This window comes from Pristiophorus japonicus, chromosome 5, assembly GCF_044704955.1.
Source record: "Pristiophorus japonicus isolate sPriJap1 chromosome 5, sPriJap1.hap1, whole genome shotgun sequence".
NCBI lineage: Eukaryota > Metazoa > Chordata > Chondrichthyes > Pristiophoridae > Pristiophorus > Pristiophorus japonicus.
The window spans coordinates 143,107,329-143,133,483 of record NC_091981.1 but is presented as its reverse complement, the minus strand read 5'-3'; the positions used below and the strand labels follow the sequence as shown (position 1 = coordinate 143,133,483).

At 45.7% G+C, this 26,155-nt stretch overlaps 1 protein-coding gene across 7 annotated transcripts in view; it reads right to left on the bottom strand.

Annotated features, from left to right (window-relative positions):
* The window catches only part of crppa (CDP-L-ribitol pyrophosphorylase A), a 717,155-nt gene that overhangs the window by 250,904 nt on the left and 440,096 nt on the right, over positions 1-26,155 (bottom strand). The gene's annotated exons all lie outside the window — the stretch shown is intronic.

The following is a 26,155-nucleotide window of genomic DNA, read 5'->3' as shown; positions in this document are numbered from 1 at the left end:
GCCCAATCAATGGAAATTCATTTCAGAGGCTGGTATGGAGCCAGGAGTGGGATTGGAACTTGCCACCGATGTCACCCACCACAGACCCACTGATGTTAGCAACATCGAACAATGCAATGGTGATGAAAACTACAATCCATTTATATTTGTTTGATCTATTCCTGGCTAGTTTTGTTGGATTTTTGTTGCATGCTGAGATTTTGAACAACTTCAATCATTCTGGACCCTACTGTGCAGAACCTTGGGACGTTTTAGTATGTTAAAGATGCTATCTAAATTCAAGTTGTTGTACAATGTAGTAAACACCTAGGTATGAGAAAAACACACCCTGCACACCTCTGGTGTAGGAAACAAATAAGCAATCACTTCAAAGAGAACTGTTTTTGGAGCCCGTGCAGTTGCAGATACCACTGCTTCAAAAAAGCAGCTGATTTATTGCCACATTGGCAGTTGTAGAAAGGTTCTGCTGTAATAAACAAATTATATTCTGCACTGCAAACTTTTTCAATTAAGTTTTTGACATTTCAATTGAAAACAGGCAGCTGCAAACTGAATCAACAAAGTGATTACATCATTGCCGCTAATCACATTTAAAGAAAAAACAATCCAATTTTCTGCCCTCCTTTTGTAAAGGCAGTGATTCAAGATGGAGTACAGCTCTATGAGCAGAAGCTGCCCTCCAGTAGCTCACTCAAGTGGGCATTCTCCATGTGTGGGCATAGACAGAAATTTAACCAGGGAGGAGCATTACAGCCCAACCAGGCCCTGCTCTCACTATATCTGTCGTCGGATCAGCAGCTGGAACCCTAACTAATTTGTCCCCTCTTTAGCAAAGTGGTGCCAAGGTAAATTTTATAACACCAACTATTGCTTTGGGCTTGCGTGGTTCAGTACCACAAAATGCTGTTTGCAGAAGAGAGTTCCAAATTTCTACCACCCTTTGTGTGTAGAAGTGTTTCCTAATTTCACTCCTGAAAGGTCTGGCTCTAATTTTTAGACTATGCCCCCTCATCCTAGAATCCCCAACCAGCGGAAATAGTTTCTCTCTATCTACCCTATCTGTTTCCCTTAATATCTTGCAAACTTCCATCAGATCACCCCTTAACTTACTAAATTCTCGGGAATACAACCCTAATTTATGTAATTTCTCCTCGTAACTTAACCCTTGAAGTCTGGGTACCAAGGCCAATATATCCTTCCTATGGTATGGTGCCCAGAACTGCTCACAGTACTCGAGGGGTGGTCTAAACAGTTTTGTATAGCTACAGCATAACTTCTACCCCCCTTGTATTCTAGTCCCCTAGATATAAAGGCCAATTTTCCATTAGCCTTTTTGATTATTTTCTGAACTTGTTCATGACATTTTAAAGATCTATATACCTGGATGCCCAAGTCTCTTTGGATCTCCACTGTTTCTGGCTTTTCATCATTTAGAAAGTACCCTGTTCTATCTTTTTTAGGTCCAAAGTGGATGAACTCACATTTGCCTACATTGAAATCCATTTGTCACAGTTTTGCCCATTCACTTAATCTGTCGATATCCCTTGTAATGTTATGCTTTCATCTACACTGCCTACAATGCCACTATTGGCAAATTTGATATATAACTTTCTATGCCATCATCTAAGTTGGTACACAACTCTGTACATTTACCCATTGAGTTACTTAGATGTCAGAGAACTCACATATATCTCTAGTTATAAGCAATAGACTTTATCTAGAGTGCCCTGTTTCTTTAATCCACAACTACTCAAAGCAAGCAACAAAGTAACGTCAATCACATTCATGTTTGGGAAGTCACTCTCCCAACTAAATGAGCTATAGATAGATCGTTGTAGTGCTTAACACCACAGGTCTCTATGTGTAACCAGTCACCATTCAAAGCACTTTGGATGAGAAATTAAAATGCTGTTTCAGTCCACTGAATGGCACAGTGGAGAAACAATTGGACAGCTTCGAAAAAAATGATGCAGATATCCCATCTAGATTACAATTAAAAATACAGCACTTTTTCCAAGCAGTGATTATTTCAAGACTTTTTCCATAGAAGTAGAGATTAACCTCCCAATTCGCCAGGTTATATAGTTAGTCTGGCTGACGGGTTTACATTTTGAGCTTTGTATCATAGAATGATACAGCACAGAAGGGCCATTTGGCCCATCGGGCCTGTGCCGACTCTTTAAAAAAGCTATCGAATTAGTCCCACTCCGCTGCTTATTCCCTGCAGCTCTTCAAATTTTTCTCCTTCGAGTATATATGCAATTCCCTTTTGAAAATTACTCTTGAATCTGCTTCCATCACACTTTCAGGCAGTGAATTCCAGATCATAACAACTCGCTGTGCAAAAAAATGATTTAAGACCCTATTTTCAGATTTAACTAAATCACTTACAAACTCAATATAAAATTCTATCATATTATGGTCACTCTTCTCTATCGGCTCCTTTACGACAAGACTATTAATTAACCCTTTCTCAATGCACAATACAAGATCTAAAATAACCTGTTCCCTAGTTGGTTCCTCAACACACTGATCTAAAAAACCATCTTGTATACATTCCATGAATTCGTCCTCCACACTATTACTGCATTTTATATTGAGTTTGTAAGTGATTTAGTTAAATCTGAAAATAGGGTCTTAAATCATTTTTTTGCACAGCGAGTTGTTATGATCTGGAATTCACTGCCTGAAAGTGTGATGGAAGCAGATTCAAGAGTAATTTTCAAAAGGGAATTGCATATATACTCGAAGGAGAAAAATTTGAAGAGCTGCAGGGAATAAGCAGCGGAGTGGGACTAATTCGATAGCTTTTTTAAAGAGTCGGCACAGGCCCGATGGGCCCAGTCTATATGTAAATTAAAGTCCATGATTACTGTATTACCCTTGTTACATGCACCTCTAATTTCCTGATTTATACTGTGCCCTACATTACCACTACTGCTTGGGGGCCTGTAAACAACTCCCACCAATGTTTGCTGCCCCTTGCTGTATCTTAGCTCCACCCAAACTGATTTTACGTCTTGATTTTCCGAGCTAGGATCCTTTCTCTCTACTGTCTTCATCCCATCAATTATTATCAGGGCTACCACTCCTGCTTTTCCATTTTGCCTATCTCTTCTAAAAGTTAAGTATCCTGGAATATTTGGTTACAAACCTTAATCACTTTGCAACCACGTCTCCATAATGGACAGATAGACAGATTTTTGAATGATAAGGGAGTCAAGGGTTATGGGGAGTGGACAGGGAAGTGGAGTTGAGGCCAAGATCAGATCAGCTATGATCTTATTGAATGGTGGAGCAGGCTCAATGGGCCAAATGGCCTACTCCTGCTCCTAATTCGTATGTTCTTATGTGAACCAATAACCGGTTCTGACAGAATTTGAGCAAAGCACAAAGCTGATAGTCTCTGATGCCAACATGGTTTCCTGATCTTAATTTCAATTGCACAGCTGGCTGATGGCATGAATCACATTGCTTAATGAACTGTTAGAAAGCTATCTCTGATGTTAGAGTTGTTGTTGAGCTACCTCTAGTTCCTGGAAAATAATACTTAAAATACAGACAAAGCACAAGTCAGCTTTGTCCTGAAATCCAACCTCTTTTTTACCACTATAAACAGTATTAATTCCAAATCAGCAATGATGCAGAATTAGCTTACTTCAGAGATAGGAAGAGCTGACGAGAGGATGAAGGGCGTGGGTACAATTGTATCAGTGGCCCTGACCTCGGCGGGGGGGGCAAAATATAAGAATAAAACTGATTAGTGATAATAAACATTCAAAGGGTTATTTTCGGGAAAGGGTGAAAGCACTGTTTAGGAGTAATTCTCCATACACGTCCTTCCACTGAAGGTATGCAGTGTGCTTGCTGACAGAAAATGGCATGTATCAGGATGGCTCTGGGACCCAGGCTGAGGGCTCACAAGTCCTCATAGGCGGCACTGGAGGTCTGGTGGAGGAGATACAGTGGAGGAGGGATATCCTGTACCCGCAGGGGGGGGAAGGAGGCCTTAGAGGTAACTAATGCAGCAGATTTGAGGAGAGATCACTGAGGAGGTTGCAGCCAGAAGTCCGGACCCAGGACATGGCTCCAGTGCTGCAAAAGATGCAATGATTTGACACGAGTGATCAATAACTGCACCTCCACCATCATCACAACCTCAACACACAGCATCCACCATGTAACTATATACTGACATTCACACAACCAACACTACTGCATCCTTCACAGGCACTACTCACATCTCATACACATCTCAGAGCTCTTCAACTATGCGAGGCACCACACACACACCTATCAATACACTCATTCACAATCACCATACTTTATCGTCCAGGCAAAATTACCACATAAAAAATGGCAGCATTACCTGACTGGTGGAGGGTAACCACGACTCCAGGAGATTACTCCCCATGAGCAGGTAATGTTGGCAATGATTGGGAGGGGTGTGGCAGATCCCATGGCCACAGGCAGAGCAGGAGACATATCGCCTCGAGGTATGTGGCCACTCCAGCTTCTACACATGACCACAACTATTCCTGATCCCTATTCCCCAAACCTATCCTCACTCACAAGTTCCATTTGGTGTCATCACACATATCCTCCTATAGTGCCAACACAAGCTGCACCTTAGCTGTTCTAGTTTTATCATTGTAGGCTCCCAGGAGCAAGAACCATCTCACCCACATGGAGGAAGTGGAAGAGGAGGAATAGCCATCTAGCAACCCCCCACCGGAGGAGGAGGAGGAGAGTGAGGAAGAAGGCACTGTGTCAACAGTTATCACTGTCGCAGGCGTAAGCTCAGAGAACGCCACCAGGCATAACCTAGAGGTTAGGGTAGAACACGGATCCTCAAAGTCATACCAAGCACTAGTGAGAAGGAGCCACGACAGTGGAAGGGACACCTCAGGTGTCACCTTGCCAGGAGGCAAGGTCGCATACTAATTCTGCTGTAGAGGAGTCAGATGAGGACCACGCAGGACCATGCTTCAGAACAAGGCTGAATGGGTTTGTCAAACCAAATGTTTAATGCAATGGAGAGCTTGCCTGAAAGCGCACTGGTCGTGGCTAGGGGGATGGAAGAGTCCACCTGCAGCTTGGCCTTTGGCTTGACACAAAGACTGGAAACTATCCTCTCCAATGTGGAGAAGCCGGCCAATTCCAACCAGCGATCTGTGGAGCACAACATCATTCAGCATTTGATGACTGAGATCACAGCTTCCATTATAGTAATAGCAGCTTCCATAGGATGCAAAACAGCTTCAATGGAATGGTGAAGTGCTGCAATGGAAGCTCAGGCAGCCGCCAAGGTGACTCTGGGCGCCTTGGTTGAAATGGAGTGTTTCTCAGCTGCCCAAAGGTCTGTCCTCCAGCAGATCACTGGGCTGGCGCATTAGATGCCTCAAAGTAGTGAAATGGAAATCATGAAGCAGGAACCTACTGGCTCATTCCGGATGCCAGCATCGCTGCTCCCTCCCCTGTCTATCCACCACTGTCCTTGCAGCTGCCCTTCGCCAGAGAGCCGACTGTTCAAGCCCATGCTGAGATGGTACAGTCTGAGGCCACAGTGTCTCGAGGATATAGAAACATAGAAAATAGGAGCAGGAGTAGGCCATTCGGCACTTCGAGCCTGCACCACCATTCAATGTGATCATGGCTGATCATGCAACTTCAGTACCACATTCCTGCTTTCTCTCCATACCTCTTGATCCCTTTAGACGTAAGGGCCACATCTAACTTCCTTTTAAATATATCTAACGAACTGGCCTCAACAACTTTCTGTGGTAGAGAATTCCACAGGTCCACAATTCTCTGAGTGAAGAAGTTTCTCCTCATCTCAGTCCTAAATGGCTTACCCCTTATCCTTAGACTGTGACCCCTGGTTCTGGACTTCCCCAACATCGGGAACATTCTTCCTGCATCTAACCTGTCCAATCCCGTCAGAATTTTAGATATTTCTATGAGATCCCCGCTCATTCTTCTGAATTCCAGTGAATATGAGCCTAGTCGATTCAGTCTTTCTTCATATGTCAGTCCTGCCATCCCGGGAAACAGTCTGGTGAACCTTCGCTACACTCCCTCAATAGCAAGAATGTCCTTTCTCAGATTAGGAGACCAAAACTAACACAATATTCAAGGTGTGGCCCCACCAAGGCCCCGTACAAGTGCAGTAAGACCTACCTGCTCCTATACTCAAATCCTCTCGCTATGAAGACCAACATGCCTTTGCCTTCTTCACCTGCTGTATCTGCATGTCAACTTTCAATGGATGTACCATGACACCCAGGTCTCATTGCATCTCCCCTTTTCCTAATCTGTCACCATTCAGATAATATTCTGCCTTCCTGTTTTTGCCACCAAAGTAGATAACCTCACATTTATCTATATTATACTGCGTCTACCATGCATTTGCCCACTCACCTAACCTGTCCAAGTCACCCTGCAGCCTCTTAGCATCCTCCTCACAACTCACACTGCCACCCAGCTTAGTGTAATCTGCAAACTTGGAGATATCATATTCAATTCCTTTGTCCAAATCATTAATATATATTTTAAATAGCTGGGGTCCCGGCACTGACCCACTAATCACTGCCTGCCATTCTGAAAAGGACCCGTTTATTCCTACTCTTTGCTTCCTGTCTGCCAACCAGTTCTCTATCCACGTCAATACATTACCTCCATTACCATGTGCTTTAATTTTGCACACTAATCTCTTGTGTGGGACTTTGTCAAAAGCCTTTTGAAAGTCCAAATACATCATATCTCCCTTGTCCACTCTACCAGTTACACCCTCAAAAAATTCTAGAAGATTTGTCAAGCAGGATTTCCCTTTCATAAATCCATCCTGACTTGGACCGATCCTGTCACTGCTTTCCAAATGCGCTGCTATTACATCATTAATAACTGATTTCAACATTTTCCCCACTACCGATGTCAGGCTAACCGGTCTATAATTCCCTGTTTTCTTTCTCTGTCCTTTTTTAAAAAGTGGGGTTACATTAGCTCCTCTCCAATCCATAGGAACTGATCCAGAGTCTATAGAATGTTGGAAAATTACCACCAATGCATCCACTATTTCTAGGGCCATTTCGTTAAGTACTCGAGGATGCAGACTATCAGGCCCTGGGGATTTATCGGCCTTCAATTCCATCAATTTTCCTAAAACAATTTCCTGACTAATAAGGATTTCCTTCAGTTCCTCCTTCTCGCTAGGCCCTCGGTCCCCAAGTATTTCTGGAAGGTTATTTGTGTCTTCCTTAGTGAAGACAGAATCAAAGTATTTGTTGAATTGGTCTGCCATTTCTTCGTTCCCCATTATAAATTCACTTGATTCTGACTGCAAGGGACCTACGTTTGTCTTCGCTAATCTTTTTCTCTTCACATCTCTATAGAAGATTTTGCAGTCAGTTTTTGTGTTCCCTGCAAGCTTACTCTCATACTCTATTTTCCCCCTCCTAATTAATCCCTTTGTCCTCCTCTGCTGAATTCTAAATTTCTCCCAGTCCTCAGGTTTGCTGCTTTTTCTAGCCAATTTATATGCCTCTTCCTTGGGTTTAACACTATCCCTAATTTCCCTTGTTAGCCACGGTTGAGCCACTTTCCCCGTTTTATTTTTACGCCAGACAGGGATGTACAATTGTTGAAGTTCATTCATGTGATCTTTAAATGTCTGCCATTGCCTATCTACCGTCAACCCTTTAAGTATCATTCGGCAGTCTATCCTAGCCAATTCAAGTCTCATACCATCGAAGTTACCTTTCTTTAAGTTCAGGACCCGAGTCTCCGAATTAACTGTGTCACTCTCCATCTTAATAAAGAATTCTACCATATTATGGTCACTCTTCCCCAAGGGGCCTCGCACAACAAGACTGCTAATTAATCCTCTCTCATTACACATCACCCAGTCTAGGATGGCCAGCTCTCTAGTTGGTTCCTCAACATATTGGTCTAGAAAACCATCCCTTATAAACTCCAGGAAATCCTCCTCCACCATATTGCTACCAGTTTGGTTAGCCCAATCTAAATGTAGATTAAAGTCACCCATGATAACTGCTGTACCTTTATTGCACGCATCCCTAATTTCCTGTTCGATGCCATCCCCAACCTCACTATTACTGTTTGGTGTTCTGTACACAACTCCCACTAGTGTTTTCTGCCCTTTGGTGTTCCGCAGCTCTACTCCTACAGATTCCACATCATCCAAACTAATGTCCTTTCTTACTATTGCGTTAATCACCTCTTTAACCAGCAACGCTATCCCACCTCCTTTTCCTTTCTGTCTATCCTTCCTGAATATTGAATACTCCTGGATGTTGAGTTCCCAGCCTTGGTCATGCTGGAGCCATGTCTCCATAATCCCAATTACATCATATATGTTAACAGCTATCTGTGCAGTTACGAATGCTCCTCGCATTGAGACACAGAGCCTTCAGGCTTGTTTTTTTAACACTCTTTGTCCCTTTAGAATTATGTTGTACTGTGGCCCTTTTTGATTTTTGCCTTTGATTTCTCTGCCCTCCAGGAGGACAACTGTCCTCTTCAGATTTTCAATAGCCATCCACTTTGCGTATTGCTGCCACTTGGGATGCACTTTATAGAAGTACGAGAGTAGACAAGAGCTTTTATGGGATAGCCATTGAGATACACCAGGATGAATAGTTTAATATTTGTAAGTGCGGTTAGTTATTGATGTTTTCATTGTTTGTTTTTACTCAAGATAAAGATTGATTATGGTAATTGGTAGTGCTGGAATTGGTGGTGTTTTTTATTGTGTTCTTCATGGGGAAGGGGTTGAAAGCATTGACTGCATATTAAGGACTTCTTGATGGATCCTCAGTTGTGGAAGGTAAGGCATGTGGCAAAAATGCGCTGAGGTCTTATGGCAGAGCACATAGAATCATAGGGCCCAAGTTTGGTCAAACCTAAATTTCACCCATGTACCCCCGTTGAAAGGACCGCTAAGATCCTGACGTTACTTTGGGTGGAAGTTTGGTGGAAAAATGGAGAAAAAAAAACGCCCGCCGGAAAAAATGGGCATTACATGCCGATTCTGGGCAGCAGCGGGCGGGAGGTCGTATTCTGGGCGGCAAATGCGATCCTCGGCAAAGTAACGCCGAGGATAGAGTCGGGCCCAAGGAGGGGGGAAACAGGAAAAATAAATGTTCAACAAATAAAAAAAAGAACCATTATAAATTCTTCAGAGGACCCTATCTAATAAAATTCCTGCAAAAGAAAAGAAGAAAACCAGTTCACTAACCTTTTCTTGCAGGTCTTCATACCTACCGTTCAGATAAGACCTGCCTCCACGCAGCGATCTTTTCTGCTGCTGGAACAGGGGACTGCCTGGATCAATCTCGGGAGAGAGTGTGTTTGAGGATTTTTGTCGGCGTTGCAAGCTGGCACACACCAGCGGACACTCCTCAGCGGTCTTCTCTCTCCTCCCCCCCCCCACCCCCCGGCGTGAGGACTTTACCAAACTCGCTCGGAGGGGAGAGCACTGAAAAAACAGGGAGACCGCCGAGAAACTCGCCGGTAAGTTCACCAAATTTGGGCCCATAGAAGTTTACAGCACGGAAGGAGGCCATTTTGGCCCAACGTGTCCGCGCCGGCCAACAAGATGCTATACAGCCTAATCCCACTTTCCAGTTCTAGGTCCGTAAACCTTCAGGTTACGGCACTTAAGGTGCACATCCAAGTATTTTTAAATGTGGTGAAGGTTTCTGCCTCTACCACCCTTTCAGGCAGTGAGTTCCAGACCCCCACAACCCTCTGCGTGAAGAAATTTCCCCTCAAATCCCCTCTAAACCTTCTACCAATTACTTTAAATTTATGCCCCCTGGTTGTTGACCCCTCTGCTCAGGGAAATTATCATCATAGGCAATTCCTCGAAGTCGAGGAAGACTTGCTTACACTCTAAAAGTGAGTTCTTAGGTGACCGAACAGTCCAATACAGGAATTACAGTCTCTGTCACAGGTGGGACAGATAGTCGTTGAAGGAAAGGGTGGATGGGACTGGTTTGCCGCAAGCTTCTTCCACTGCTTGCGCTTGATTTCTGTATGCTCTCGGCGAAGAGACTCGAGGTGCTCAACGCCCTCCCGGATGCACTTCCTCCACTTAAGGCAGTCTATGGACAGGGACTCCCAGGTGTTGGTGGGGATGTTGCATTTTATCAAGGAGGCTTTGAGGATGTCCTTGAAACGTTTCCTCTACCCAAATTAGAGTAATTGTTTGCCTCAAGCTACAGTCATACAGCAGCCAGTACAGTGAATTAACTTTGACGAACCGACTTAAGAATTACCCCTGAGTAATTTCCCAGTGGTCACTACACAGAACGATCATCATGTCAGGTGTCGCCGATATCACGTTGATTTCGCTTTACGGTGAAACTCAATCACCAGAGCTCGATGAGATCTCGTCCAGTACTACAGACCCTTCGAGTCAACCACACTGAGAGAGACATCCCAGTTTGAAAGCTCTCAATAATGATGTAGAAGCAGGGAAAAGAAAACTACCTCAACACTGGGGGAAAACTGAACAAATTCTCGAAAACCTACAAGGTGCCCCAGATGACGAAACTACCCTTCAAATGCATTTGACTGAAGTTCACTCTACACTCTGGACGTACACCGAGCTATGGGCTGTGCATCAGGACCTCTATACCCAAGAAAAAATGGGTACGTTGAAGGAAGATGCCCAACAAACGAAATCAACCTTTCTAGAAAACTGTAACCTCGCGAACATCAACATCACCATCACTCACACGATGGAGCGGGTCCATACCTTGGAACTAGAATCATGCTCAAACGTCAGCAGATGGTCGGGACACTCGACAAGGAGCTCAAGATCATCGCCTTCACTTCTGAGTGTCCGGGTTAAAGCTCTAGTCAATGCTGTTGCTGCTGCAGCCAAGACTGCAGCCTATGAGGAGCCCATAACGAAACGAACAGCTCAGTTGAAAGTTCAACAGGCAGCTGCAGCAGTTCAACATGCAGCTGCAGAAGCAACAAGGGCAGCTGAAGAAGCGAAAAGGGCAAAAGCGGAAGGTGAACAACTAGCTACGGCCAAGGCAGACCTCCGAATACTTCGTGCTGGACAAACCGCTGCCATAGAGAGAGCAAGGTTAGATGCGATACTGCAAGCCGAGCAAGATAAACAGTTGACCCCGAACCTCACCAGAACAGACCTTAAATGACTATGCCTCGTAGTTCCAAGACCTCGTTGACATGTCAGCTAGGTCTGCCCCAGTAAATCAGCTTCAGGCAGCAGCCCTGATTTTTCGGTCATCCATAACGGAACAAACAGCTTTCCCAGCATACGTTGATGCAGCACCGAATGACTCAAACGCCTCTTCTCCCGAGATGGCAACCAACAAAGAGGATCCATTCCTCAATCTGACGAGATAAATTTCAGACACTCTCGCTCATCAGCGTCAGCCTCACACGAGCCCGATGTCTATGATGGGGACCCCATCGTGTTTCAGCCATGATGCTGCTCATTCGAAACTATGGTTGACCAGGCCCACACCCCAGACACACAGAAGCTTACTTTTCTTACCAAATTTACAAAAGGGAATGTCAAGATGCGGGTGGACAGATTCCAGCACCGGTACATTTATGACCCTGAAACGGCCTACCAAGAAGCATGGAAGGAACTTGAAGAACGATTCGGCAACAAGACAAAAATCACAACATCTATTCTTCAAAAACTTGACAGGTCTCCTAAGTTCAAGGCAGACAAAAGCCACCAACTTCTTGAACTTGCCGATTTGTGCATGGACAGTGCAGCACAGATGAACGACTTGCCCAACTTGAAGGTGCTTAATTATCCCCATTATCTTCACCCAATTATCAACAAACTTTCTACCTACATAGACAACACATGGAGGAGGCGTGTATCAGCGCATAAGACGGCTAATGGCAGCTACCCTCCTTTCAACATACTGGCTTGCAGAAAGCAAAATTCACCAGAAATCCCCCCTGTGTTTGGGCTCATTCGAAAGGAAATTTAATTTGGTACTATCTACCGAAAAGTTTGGAACTCTAAAGTGCTTATGGAAGAAACTATGAACTTAAATAGAATTCTGAACTTTTACAAGACAAATTCAAGCCTGTGGGCAGACCTAGGGAACAAAAAGAAGCCCACTTGATTATTGGAACTGTCTGGGTGTGAAGACTGAGTTAACCTGTTTGGAAGAATGAGTATTTGGAAATCTTCCTCCACAAGAGACATTACTATAACAGTATCACCCAGAGATAGCTCCCCATCAACATGGGTCTGGACAAACCATTTCAACATATACATCACAAAGAGGCCCAATCCAGCCTGTATGCGAAAGACTAAGCACAAAAGGCCATTGCAATTACCAAACTAATATTTCCATCAGGAAACAGTTTTCGAACATCAACCCACCCAAGACATATCAACTTTAACGAGCCCAACAAAATATTACAAAGAAGAACCAAGCCCGCCAAAATTATACAAAGGATTGTGAACAGATTGGGCAGCAAGATTAGAACACTGAAATCGTATAACTGCCCCTGTTTTAACAGAGGTTAGAGAGAGAAGAGAGAGAGAGGAGAGAGAGAGAGAGAGAGAGGAGAGAGACTCTCCAGCCTCGAAGTCTTGAAGTCCTGAAGGAAGGAAGAACATCACCATCTACCATTAACTATCAAAAGGATTGGTAAGCATAAGTCCCTGCCTGCCCTGAAGTCTAACCTAGCTAGAATTAGGTATTGGGAGGTAGGAGGTATAATTTTACTGCAACCCCCTTTGAACGTGTAGTGTGTGGTTCTTTATTAGAGTGATTATAAGTTTGACCTTGTACTTTTCCTTGTATTGTTCTTTGTTAGAGTGATTGTAAGTTTGGCCGTGTATTTTTTTTACTAGAGTAATAAGCCTGTATTACTTTGACTGTAATAAAACCAAAGTTCTTTGCATAAAACCAGTATCCTCTTTTGTCACAATCCCAAATAAATCCAGAGTACAGAACCCAAGGGAGGGAGAGCAATTCGAAACCGCTCAAGTTGGTCAGAAGGGAACCTGACCCCCTCAGAGACAACACCCACCCCCCCCACCCCCTTTACAGGCTAGATTCCTGAAATACGAAGTCAGACTGCACAACAGCCCCGACCTTTACGCATCAAGCCAGGTCCATCATCCAACTTCGGAGAGGATAGAAATAAACAGAAGTCACAGCTCTTCTCTTCTTGTCTTGGCAACATCTACACCTACGAAGTCGGCACCCACGCTGCAAGCCTCAGGGAAATGCCTCTACCATAACGGACAAGGCCATCATCTGTCGGAATGCATCACCTTCAGCAGAAAGCCCATTCAAGAGAGAAGAGAATTCTGCAAAGCCAAGGGCCTATGTTTGAAGTGTGGCAACAATCACATAATAAAAGATTGAGAGATCAAGGTGCAATGGAAGAAATGCAAAGGCACAGAGCATGCCACCTTCATGCACGTGACGCCGAGACGGAATGGCGGGGAGACCCACAAAGAGAAGCCAATAGACGACCACTAGGTCATAGAGGACAAAGCAAAGTGCACCAGATACTTGGCTTGCCCTTCTGCACGATCTTGCTCTAAGATCCTTCTATGCAAAATTTATCGTCCCTCAAAACTTATCCTTGGCTATGTGGTGCTGGATGACCAGTCTAATGCCTGTTTAAGAGACCCTGAAATATTCTATGCTTTAGACCTCCCAGATCCAGCAATGGGCCGAGAGGAACACCATGGGCACAACGTACTGACTGAGGACTTAGACTAGACAGTCTCCGGACAGGTTTACATGAGGGGTGCAAAAGGGAAAATCCATGCATCCGTCAACCATACTATCCTTTAGCCACAACCAGACAACCCAAAGGCCAGCAAGAATCACATTTACGCGAAAGAACCTCTCTCTACGCCTTGCCGAGACGAACCGATGAACACATTATACAAAGAAACTCCGGAAGATAACCTGAAGGCCATGGCATCCAAGATCAACACTTCGTCAAAATCTTGAGAGGGTCGGAAGGTGCTCACACCAACTCAGAAGGAAACTTGGAGTTCCTTCTACCACTCAAGAACAACCAGATGATCCTTCCTAAGTACAGCCGCCAGGCACTCATTCCTGCCATGCTCTTGATTCTGAAAACTCAGCCCCTCCAGGCATCACCTGGCAACTTCGTGCAGGACGATTTGTATGGACGACGACATTAGAGTTATCGCTTGCCTCAAGCTACATTCTTACAGCAGCCAGTACAGGGCTAACCAGGCATTGTAGCTCAAAGATCCATCTTGGCCCCCTCAGAGACTCTTTAGCACCTTAACTACTGGTGTTACAGTGGGGAAAATAGCCACCACAGTAAAGAAAATAGAATAAAAACACGTTTCTGAAAATCTGTATAGTTTATTTTAAGCTTTTCAGTATATAATGGGGCTTTTCTTGCCAGATCACTTTCATTTGCAAGAGATGCTAAGCCATTGAGTCTTGACTGATCCATAGATGCATGGTAGTAGTCTTACCACATTTTTGAGCACACTAAATAATCTTTCCACACTGGCCACAGGTGCTGATCTGCAGCTAATGTGCAACAATCAGGTTGGGGAAGAAGTTCTGAAGAGAGACTTTGTACAGCTTATTTAATCAATAAAGCAGCGATAGTATTTTTTGGTCAATGTCTGCTTTGTAAAGGCGTTTGAGGAACTCTAATTCTTCTTTTACATCATCAGAGATACCAGTGGAATAATAATTGAGCAAATCATTGAGATCGACTTTTTCGTTTTCAAGAAAGATCTGCAGGAATTTAAATCTTTTGCAGATACATGCAAGTGCATCAAAGACCATTTAAGACATAGTCCATGAATGGAAATTAACTTTTATTTATTTTATTACTTAGTGAAAGAATGCCAAGTTCAGTGAATAGTAGATTCAGATTTGTAATTTATAAGTTCTTATGAGACAAAACTTAGCAGAATGTACCAAGCCTGTTTGGAAAGGATTAATTAAGCTACCCCATGAAACCACAGCAGTAATATAGTGTACAGAATTTTATAATTTCAGTTGCTATCCAGGCTATCCTTGTTTTCTGTTAAATAAACTTAAAAGAACATATATTAATTTATTAAACAATGAAAATTACAAATACTTGTTACCTAAATTCCATTCAAATATAACTTGTAGCAAATTTTGAAACTGAACTCTGGCAAGAAAGCTCGGCATATGGAGTTGGGTCCCATCAAAGGTGATATACAGGGCCCCCAAATTCCTCTCGATGGGTCTGGAGTACATGATAAAAGAAAGACTTGCATTTATATAGCGCCATTCACGACGACTGGACATCTCAAAGAGCTTTATAGAAAATTAAGTACTTTTTGGAGTGTAGTCACTGTTGTAATGTGGGAAACACGGCAGCCCCTGCTCTTCAAAATAGTGACACTGGGATCTTTTAAAACCACCTGAAAGAGCAGACGGGGCCTTGGTTTAGCAAAGAATGACTAAGAAAGCAATAAAGAAAGGAAAGACAGCAAAGAATGACTAAGAAAGCAATAAAGAAAGGAAAGATAGATTACGAAGGTAAACTTGCGCAAAACATAAAAACGGATAGTAAAAGCTTTTACAGATATATAAAACGGAAAAGAGTGACTAAAGTAAATGCTGGTCCCTTAGAAGATGAGAAGGGGGGTTTAATAATGGGAAATGTGGAAATGGCTGAGACCTTAACAATTATTTTGCTTCGGTCTTCACAGTGGAAGACACAAAAACCATGCCAAAAATTGCTGGTCACAGGAATGTGGGAAGGGAGGACCTTGAGACAATCACTATCACTAGGGGGATAGTGCTGTACAGGCTAATGGGACTCAAGGTAGACAAGTCCCCTGGTCCTGATGAAATGCATCCCAGGGTATTAAAAGAGATGCCGGAAGTTATAGCAGATGCATTCGTTATAATCTACCAAAATTCTCTGGACTCTGGGGAGGTACCAGCGGATTGGAAAGCAGCTAATGTAACGCCTCTGTTTAAAAAAGGGGGCAGGCAAAAGGCAGGTAACTATAGGCCGGTTAGTTTAACATCTGTAGTGGGGAAAATGCTTGAAACTATCATGAAGGAAGAAATAGCGGGACATCTAGATAGGAATAGTGCAATCAAGCAGACGCAGCATGGATTCATGAAGGGGAAATCATGTTTAACTAATTTACTGGAATTCTTTGAGGATATAAAGAGCATGGTGGATAGAGGTGTACCGATGGATGTGGTGTATTTAGATTTTCAAAAGGCATTCAATAAGGTGCCACATAAAAGGTTACTGCAGAAGATAAAGGTACGCGGAGTCAGAGGAAATGTATTAGCATGGATAGAGAATTGGCTGGCTAACAGAAAGCAGAGAGTCGGGATAAATGGGTCCTTTTCGGGTTGGAAATCGGTGGTTAGTGGTGTGCCACAGGGATCGGTGCTGGGACCACAACTGTTTACAATATACATAGATGACCTGGAAGAGGGGACAGAGTGTAGTGTAACAAAATTTGCAGGTGACACAAAGATTAGTGGGAAAGCGGGTTGTGTAGAGGACACAGAGAGGCTGCAAAGAGATTTAGATAGGTTAAGCGAATGGGCTAAGGTTTGGCAGATGGAATACAATGTCGGAAAATGTGAGGTCATCCACCTTGGGGGAAAAAAAACAGTAAAAGGGAATATTACTTGAATGGGGAGAAATTACAACATGCTGAGGTGCAGAGGGACCTGGGGGTCCTTGTGCATGAATCCCAAAATGTTGGTTTGCAGGTGCAGCAGGTAATCAGGAAGGCGATTGAAATGTTGGCCTTCATTGCGAGAGGGATAGAGTACAAAAGCAGGGAGGTCCTGCTGCAACTGTATAGGGTATTGGTGAGGCCGCACCTGGAGTACTGCGTGCAGTTTTGGTCACCTTACTTAAGGAAGGATATACTAGCTTTGGAGGGGGTACAGAGACGATTCACGAGGCTGATTCCGGAGATGAGGGGGTTACCTTATGATGATAGATTGAGTAGACTGGGTCTTTACTCGTTGGAGTTCAGAAGGATGAGGGGTGATCTTATAGAAACATTTAAAATAATGAAAGGGATAGACAAGATAGAGGCAGAGAGGTTGTTTCCACTGGTAGGGGAGACTAGAACTAGGGGGCACAGCCTCAAAATACGGGGGAGCCAATTTAAAACCGAGTTGAGAAGGAATTTCTTCTCCCAGAGGGTTGTGAATCTGTGGAATTCTCTGCCCAAGGAAGCAGTTGAGGCTAGCTCATTGAATGTATTCAAGTCACAGATAGATAGATTTTTAAGCAATAAGGGAATTAAGGGTTATGGGGAGAGGGTGGGTAAGTGGAGCTGAGTCCACGGCCAGATCAGCCATGATCTTGTTGAATGGCGGAGCAGACTTGAGGGGCTAGATGGCCTACTCCTGTTCCTAATTCTTATGTTCTTATGTTCCCTCATCTGAAAGACAGGCAGCACTCCCTCAGCACTGTACTGGAGTGTCAGCCTAGATTTATGTGCTCAAGTTCCTGGAGTTGGACTTGAACCCACAATCTTCTAACTCAGAGGCGAGTGTTCTACCTACTGAGCCACAGCTGACACCATGATAGGTAGGATTGTATATGATCTGTAGAAGGAGCAAGCTTCAAAAGCTAAATCGCATTTTCACATTCCATGCTTTCTTATGTTTTTTGAATCACAGACTAATCAGCACTTGGCTGCACATAATTGTTTGCTCCAAAATTGGAGCTGCAGTCATTTACTAATAGTTACATAATCACTTTCATCAAAAAGAACCACAGCAATAGATCCAGAACCAGGATTGTTCCTATGATGTTGTTAGGAACCAAACACCAAATCGCTGTCACCACTGTTTCATCAACCTGCCTACAAACCAGGGGTGGCATGAGTCGGGAGGCAGCCATTTGCAGCATTGTTAAAGGGATTCTAAGCTCTAGTCGGGTAAAGCTGGAAGCCGGTCTGGCAAATTCTATTTCTTCATTAGTTTGGGGACTTTTAAGCTGTAAAGGCTCCCTTCTGTTTGATGTGTTCTTTACATTTCCCTGCCACTTCAATTGGCTGCTTTGTTTACCCCATTCCTTGATGTTTTCAGCCCTCCCCTTTCTTTGGCAGTCCCTCAGAGTCGAGGATGACTTGCTTCCACACTAAAATTTAATTCTCAGGTGACTGATGAGTCCGATGCAGGACCTACAGTTTCTGTAACAGATGGGGCAGACGGTGGTTGAAGGAACAGGTGGGTGGGATGCTTGGGTTGCCGTACGCTCCTTCCGCTGTTAACGCTTGGCTTCAGCTTGCTCCCGGCGAAGAGACTCGAGGTGTTTGGCGCCTTCCTGGGTGCTTTTCCTCCAACTTTGAGCTGTGTTGGGCCAAGGATTCCCAGGTGTCGATGGGGATGTTGCACTTTTTCAAGGAGGCTTGAGGGTGTCCTTGAAGTGTTTCGCTACCCACCTGGAGCTCGCTTGCTGTGTCGAAGCTCCGAGTAGAGTGCTTGTTTTGGGAGTCTCGTATTGGGCATGCGGACGATGTGGCCCGTCCAACGGAACTGATCAAGCGTGGTCAATGCTTCGATGCTGGGGATGTTGGCCTAAGCGAGAACACTGATGTTGGTGTGTCTATCCTGCCAATGGATTTGCAGGATCTTACAGAGGCAGCGTGGATGGTACTTCTCCAGTGCTTTGAGGTGCCTGCTGTACATAGTCCATGTCTCTGAGCCATAGAGGAGGGGAGGGTATCACTACTGCTCTGTGGACCATGAGCTTGGTGCCGGGTTTGAGGTCCTGGTCTTCAAATACTCTCTTCCTCAGGCGACTGAAGGCTGCACTGGCACATTTCATCATCGACCTCTGCCCTTGTTGACAGTAGACTCCCGAGGTATGGAAAATGGTCCGCGTTGTCCAAGGCCTCATCGTGGATTTTGATAATCAGGGGTGGGACAGTGCTGTGTGGTGGGGGCAGGTTGGTAGAGGACCATTGTCTTACGGATGTTTAGTGTAAGGGCCATACTCTTGTACGCTTCAGTGAAGGTGTTGACGATGGCTTGCAGTTCGGCCTCCGAGTGTACGCAGACGCAAGTGTCGTCTGCATACTGTAATTCCATGACAGAGGATACAATGATTTTGGATCTGGCCTAGAGGCGGCGGAGGTTGAACAGTTTCCCATTTGTTCTGTCGATTAGCTCCAGTCCAGCAGAAGCTTACTGAGGGTGTGATGGAGCATTGCAGCATGGAAGGTCAAGAAGAGCATTGGTGCGATGACACAGCCTTGCTTGACCCCAGTCCAAACGTGAATTGGGTCTGTGGTGAATCCATTGGTCAGGATCACGCCTTGCATGTCATCGTGAAGCAGGCGAAGGATGGTGACAAACTTTTGAAGGCAGCCAAATTTGAGGGGGACGCTCCACAATCCCTCAGGGTTGACAGTGTCGAAGGCCTTTGCGAGGTCTAAGAAGGCCATGTACAGGGGTTGGTGATGATTCCTGCATTTCTCGGATTTGCCACGCAGTGAAGATCATGTCAATTGTGCACCTTAGTGGGCGGAATCCGCATTGCGACTCTGGGAGGAGCTCTTCAGCCACTGGGAGAAGGCGATTGAGAAGCGTCTGCGCACACTCGAAGGCCGAACTGCAAGCCATCGTCAACACCTTCACCGAAGCGTACAAGAGCATGGGCCTTACACTAAACATCCGTAAGACAAAGATCCTCTACCAATCTGCCCCCGCCACACAGCACTGCACCCACCCCCCCCCCCCCTCCGATTATCAAAATCCACGACAAGGCCTTGGACAACGTGGACCATTTTCCAAACCTCGGGAGCCTACTGTCAACAAGGGCAGAGGGCGTGACTTTCCCTGTGGCAGCTAGCAGGGAAACTCCTCTGTAATTACTGCTATCGGACTTGTCGCTTTTCTTGAAGATGGTCACGATTATGATGTCTCTGAGATCCCCTGGCGTGCTCTCCTCCTTCCAGATAAGCAAAATGAGATCATGTATTCGCACCAATAGTACTTCTCCCCCATGCTTTAGTGCTTCGGCGAGGATTCCATCTGCTCCTGAAGTCTTGTTGTTCTTCAGTTGTCAGATGGCCTTTTCTACCTCATGCCAGGCTGGGCTTGTGCTCAGGTGCTGGTGGGTAGCATTCTGCGGGATGGAGTCGACACTCACAGCGAAGACAGAGTCTTGGTTAAGGAGATCTTCGAAGTTCTCTTTCCAGCGGGCATTGATTGCCTCTCTGTCCTTGATAAGTACCTCTCCGTTCTTGGCCAGCAGTGGGGTACGGCCTTGGGTGCTTGGGCCATAGGTGGTCTTGACTGTGCTAAAAAACCCTCGCACGTTGTGGTTGTCGGCGAGTTGCTGGATCTCCTACACTTCCTTCACCCACCATCTGTTCTTTAGGTCACGAGCTTTTTGTTGGACCTCGGCTTTCATACATCTGTACAGCTGGTTTCTTGCTCTTGAGTTGTGTTGCTGTTTTCAGTTTCCCTTTTAAGATGCTACTTCAGTCTCTGCCCCATTGGATTTCCCAACCTCCCAAACTCCTGTATTAACATGAAGCCTAATCACGAAACTCATTAAGGCCTCCTGCTGGCATTAAAAGGCAGATGAGCGAAATGGACACCCTGCCCACCACACACCCGTTCTAATCCAGAGACAAAAATTGATGCCTTTCAGTCTGCACTGTCAGTGGCGAGTTCGCCCATTGTAAACACAAGTTGGAAATTCAAGCACACACAACACAGAGTCTGAATTAGAAATGCAGTGGGGCAGAGACTGAATTAGAATGACAGATAAGAGCGGAATTATGGGCAGTTTTATGCTGGTAACCCAAGGCCAGTAGGACCTAGGTTGCAGATTGCCCAAACATTTCATTTGCAGTCAACAGAGAGAAAACTTTTATCCCACCAATGTACTGAATTCAAAAGAGACCCTGAAGCCAAAGGGACAGTGTTACAAACCCACTTTGGCAACTGGTCCCTGACAAAGATAACTTTCTAAAAATCTAATATGATTCAACCGACTTGCCACATATTTCTGTCTGGGGGGAGGAGTTCCCAATCGTCCAATGTAACTTTGGCAACAGATCTGCGAGAATCCCAGAAAAATAGCTTGATCTGAGTTCATGCCTTTGCTCCGGGGTTTCCTTGGATCTTCCAAAGTTACGGCAGACGATTGCCGAACCCCACGAAAATTGAGCCTCACTGGGTGTTCAGCTGGGTAACTATCCCGGAACACATTGTAAACTCCTCAGAGTAAGAAAAGAAGAAAGAAGGGAAGGAGTCTGAATCCCTGTTGTCTTTCTGTTTTGTGCATATATGGTTTCGTTACAATTGCTGTCAGTGCACGGATTATAAGAACATAAGAAATAGGAGCAGGAGTAGGCCATACAGCCCCTCGAGCCTGCTCCGCCATTTAATACGATCATGGCTGATCTGATCATGGACTCAGGTCCACTTCCCTGCCCGCTCCCCATAACCCCTTAATCCCTTATCGGTTAAGAAGTTGTCTATCTCTGTCTTAAATTTATTCAATGTCCCGGCTTCCACAGTTCTCTGAAGCAGTGAATTCCACGGATTTACAACCCTCAGAGAAGCAATTCCTCCTCATCTCAGTTTTAAATGGGCAGCCCCTTATTCTAAGATTATACCCCCTAGTTCTAGGCTCCCCTATCAGTGGAAACATCCTCTCTGCATCCACCTTGTCAAGCCCCTCATAATTTTATACGTTTCGATAAGATCACCTCTCATTCCATGAGTAGAGGCCCAACTTCCTCAACCTTTTCTCATAAGTCAATCCCCTCATGTCTGGAATTAACCTAGTGAACCTTCTTTGAACTGTCTCCAAAGCAAGTATATCCTTTCATAAATATGGAAACCAAAACTGTACGCAGTATTCCAGGTGTGGCCTCACCAATACCTTGTATAACTGAGCAAGACTTCCCTGCTTTGATACTCCATCCCCTTTGCAATAAAGGCCAAGATTCCACTGGCCTTCCTGATCACTTGCTGTACCTGCTTACGATCCTATTGGGCCCAAGTTTCCACACGATAAAAAACGGGCGCCCCTCCGAGCTGGGCACCCGTTTTTGGCGCCTAAAACGGCGCCTAAAAAAATAATCGCGATTCTGGAGCGTTCTGCAGCTCCTTGTCTGCCTGGCGCAGCGCCCAGGGGGGTGGATTCTACACTCACGCCGATTTTATAAGTGGGAGGGGGCGGGTACTATTTAAATCATTTTTTTTCCTGCCGGCAACGCTGCGCGTGCGCGTTGGAGCGTTCGCGCATGCTCAGTGTGAAAAAAACATTGGCACTCGGCCATTTTTGTAGTTCTTTGTAGCTGTTTAATTTTTGAACATTTTTTTAATAAAAGCACATTGCCATCTGCACATCAGCACTTGCAGCCTTCTCACTGTCTCCTCGCCCCCCCCGCCGCGGGAAGAACGGGCGCCTACCCCCCCCCCCCCCGCGGGAAAGAACAGGCGCCTCCTCACCCCCTCCTGCGGGAAGAACGGGCGCCTCCTACCCCCCCCGCAGGAAAAAACGGGTGCCTCCTCCCCCCCCCGCGGGAAGAACGGGCACCTCCTCCCCCCCCCGCGGGAAGAACGGGCGCCTCCTCCTCCCCCCGCGGGAAGAACGGGCACCTCCTCTCCCCCCCGCGGGAAGAACGGGCACCTCCTCTCCCCCCCGCGGGAAGAACGGGCGCCTCCTCTCCCGCCCCGCGGGAAGAACGGGCGCCTCCTCCCCCCCCCGCGGGAAGAATGGGCGCCTCCTCCTCCCCCCACGGGAAGAACGGGCGCCTCCTCCTCCCCCCCGCAGGAAAAAACGGGTGCCTCCTCTCCCCCCCGCGGGAAGAACGGGCGCCTCCTCCCCCCCCCGCGGGAAGAACAGGCGCCTCCTACCCCCCCCCGCAGGAAAAAAACGGGTGCCTCCTCTCCCCCCCGCGGGAAGAACAGGCACCTCCTCCCGCCCCCCGCGGAAAGAACGGGCGCCTCCTCCCCCCCCCGCGGGAAGAACGGGCGCCTCCTCTCCCCCCCCGCGGGAAGAACGGGTGCCTCCTCTCCCCCCCCGCGGGAAGAACGGGCGCCTCCTCTTCCCCCCCCCCGCATGAAAAAACGGGTGCTTCCTCTCCCCCCCCCGCCCCGCCGCGGGAAGAACGGGCGCCTCCTCTCCCCCCCGCGGGAAGAACGGGCGCCTCCTCCCCCCCCCGCGGGAAGAACGGGCGCCTCCTCTCCCCCCCGCGGGAAGAACGGGCGCCTCCTCCCCACCCCCACGGGAAGAACGGGCGCCTCCTCTTCCCCCCACCCCCGCAGGAAAAAACGGGTGCCTCCTCTCCCCCCCGGCCCCCCCGCGGGAAGAATGGGCGCCTCCTCACCCCCCCCTCCCTGCAGGAAAGAACGGGCTCCTCCTCTCCCCCCCCCCCCCCGCGGGAAGAACGGGCGCCTCCCCCCCGCGGGAAAGAACGGGCGCCTCCTAACCCCCCCCCCCCCGCGGGAAGAACGGGCGCCTCCTAACCCCCCCCCGCGGGAAGAACGGGCGCCTCAGGCTGACTGCAGCATTCTCCCTGCCTTCACACAGGTAGGAAGATGGTTTATTTAATCTTTTCTTTGCTTATAAATGTTTATTCAGGTTGGATTTATTTGTATAATATCTGTAGAAGTATAAATAAGGATTTATTGTAGAATTTAATGACTTCCCTCCCCCCCCCCCTCCCCCCCCCACCTCGTTCTGGACGCCTAATATGTAACCTGCGCCTGATTTTTTAATGTGTAGAACAGGTTTTTTCAGTTCTACAAAAATCTTCACTTGCTCCATTCTAACTTAGTTTGGAGTACGTTTTCACTGTGGAAACTTTCAAATCAGGCGTCAGTGGCCGGACACGCCCCCTTTTGAAGAAAAAATTCTGTTCCAAAGTAGAACTGTTCTAACTGACTAGAACTGCAGAAAAAAAAATGTGGAGAATTGCGATTTCTAAGATAATCCGTTCTTCACCAGTTGCTCCTAAAAATCAGGCGCAAATCATGTGGAAACTTGGGCTCTTTGTGTTTCATGCACAATTACCCTCAGGTCCCGCTGTACTGCAGCACTTTGCAATTTTTCTCCATTTAAATAATAACTTGCTCTTTAATTTTTTCTGCCAAAGTGCATGACCTCACACTTTCCAACATTATATTCCATCTGCCAAATTTTTGCTCACTCACTTAGCCTATGTCCTTTTACAGATGTTTTGTTGCTTCAAATTTTAAGAGGCTGTCTGGTGTCTGCAATATTCACTGCTGCAAAAAGCTTGTTGACTTTTTTAATGAAGTGCCCTTCAATCCATTACTGGAAAATATTGCAAAGCTGTGTTTTCTATTTTGTTGAATGATTATTCTAATTTACTGTTATGAGACAGTCTTTTGTGACTGGAAGTTTTACTTAAAGTTTCAAGAAATAATGTAGTAGCTAAAAAAATTACTGCAATTTGGAGTAATAGTGATAATTACTCAGTACATAAATAGAGGACATACTGTAGGCAGATAGAAAACGTAAATGAAGCTTGACCATATAACAAGGAAACGATAGATGCAAATGAGTAATCATCAGCTGCACTGTGTTTTAAGTCTAATGATGATATATTATGGCCAATATTGCAATCCTGGTAAAATGGTGCCGGGAGTGATTAGATCTGAGTGAACCAAAAGAGCACTGAGCTGACTGCATGTAATTTCTCTATCTGAAGCAAGAGCATCTTAAATCATTTGAATAATTAGCATGGAAAATCTGGTTAGGAGCTCAAATTTAAAGAGGTGTGGCCATATTAAAATTAGGTAGATACTTAAGCTGGAACACTTACCGTGGAGTCGGGTTGCCTGATTGCAGGCCGCCTAGCGGTTCAGGAGCCCGAAGATGTGAACAGCGCGTCCTCCAGTGCTACTTTCAGTTAATGGCCCTTATTAAACTAGTCATGTGCGTTTACCAGCCCTATTAACTGGTGTGGGTCTGATGACTCATTTCCAGCGGGGATAGTTAAAGCAGCCTTGGTTACATTGCATTTGAAGGTTCATGTAGGAGTGTGGAGGGAGTATTGTAGAGGAGTGGGTTCTTGCTGAGGATTATAAAAATGACTTCACAAAAATGGAGGGCTGCACCCCACTGTTCAGATGACTAACTACTTATTCTAGTCAGAGCACACAGGGAGGTCCTCTTCCCTGCTAATGGGCAGAAGAGATCTCCCCAGGAGACCAAAAGGGCGTGGCTTGAAATTGCTGAGGAGGTCAGCAGCAGGGATGTCATCAGGAGGACATGGGTACAGTGCAGGAAAGGATTCAATGATCTGATGAGATCAGGAAAGGTGAGTGCAAAGCCACACTCATGTTCATCCTGATGTGTCTGTCATCACATAGGAACATAGGATCATAAGAACAGAGGAACAGGAGTGGACTATTGAGCCCCTCGAGCCTGTTCTGCCATTCAATGAGTTCATGGCTGATCTGTGACCAAATTCCATATACCCGCCTTTGGCCCATATCCCTTCATACCTTTAGTTAATAAAAAGCTATCAATCTCAAATTTAAAATTAACAATCGATCTAGCATCATTTGCTGTATGCGGAAGAGTGTTCCAAACTTCTATCACCCTTTGTATGTAGAAATATTTCCTAATTTCACTCCTGAAAGGTTTGGCTCTAATTTTTAGACTCTGCCCCCTCGTCCTATAATCCCCAACCAGCGGAAATAATTTCTCTCCATCTACCTTATCTGTTCCCCTGAATATTTTGAAGATTTCGATAAGATCACCCCTTAACCTTCTAAATTCTCAGGAATACAACCCTAATTTGTGTAATTTCTCCTTGTAACCTAACCCTTGAAGTTCGATATCATTCTGGTAAACCTATACTGCACTCCCTCCAAGGCCAATATATCCTTCCTAAGGCGTGGTGCCCAGTACTGCTAACAGTACTCCAGGTGTGGTCTAACCAGGGTTTTGTGTCGCTGCAGCATTACTTCTACCTCCTGTATTCTAGTCTTTTCAATTAGCCTTTTCAATTATTTTCTGTACCTGTTGATGACATTTTAATGGTCTATATACCTAGACCCCCAAGTCTCTTTGGACTTCCACTGTGCCCATCACTCTGCCTTCCCAAGCCTACTCCTGCACATCACTACTCATGCCA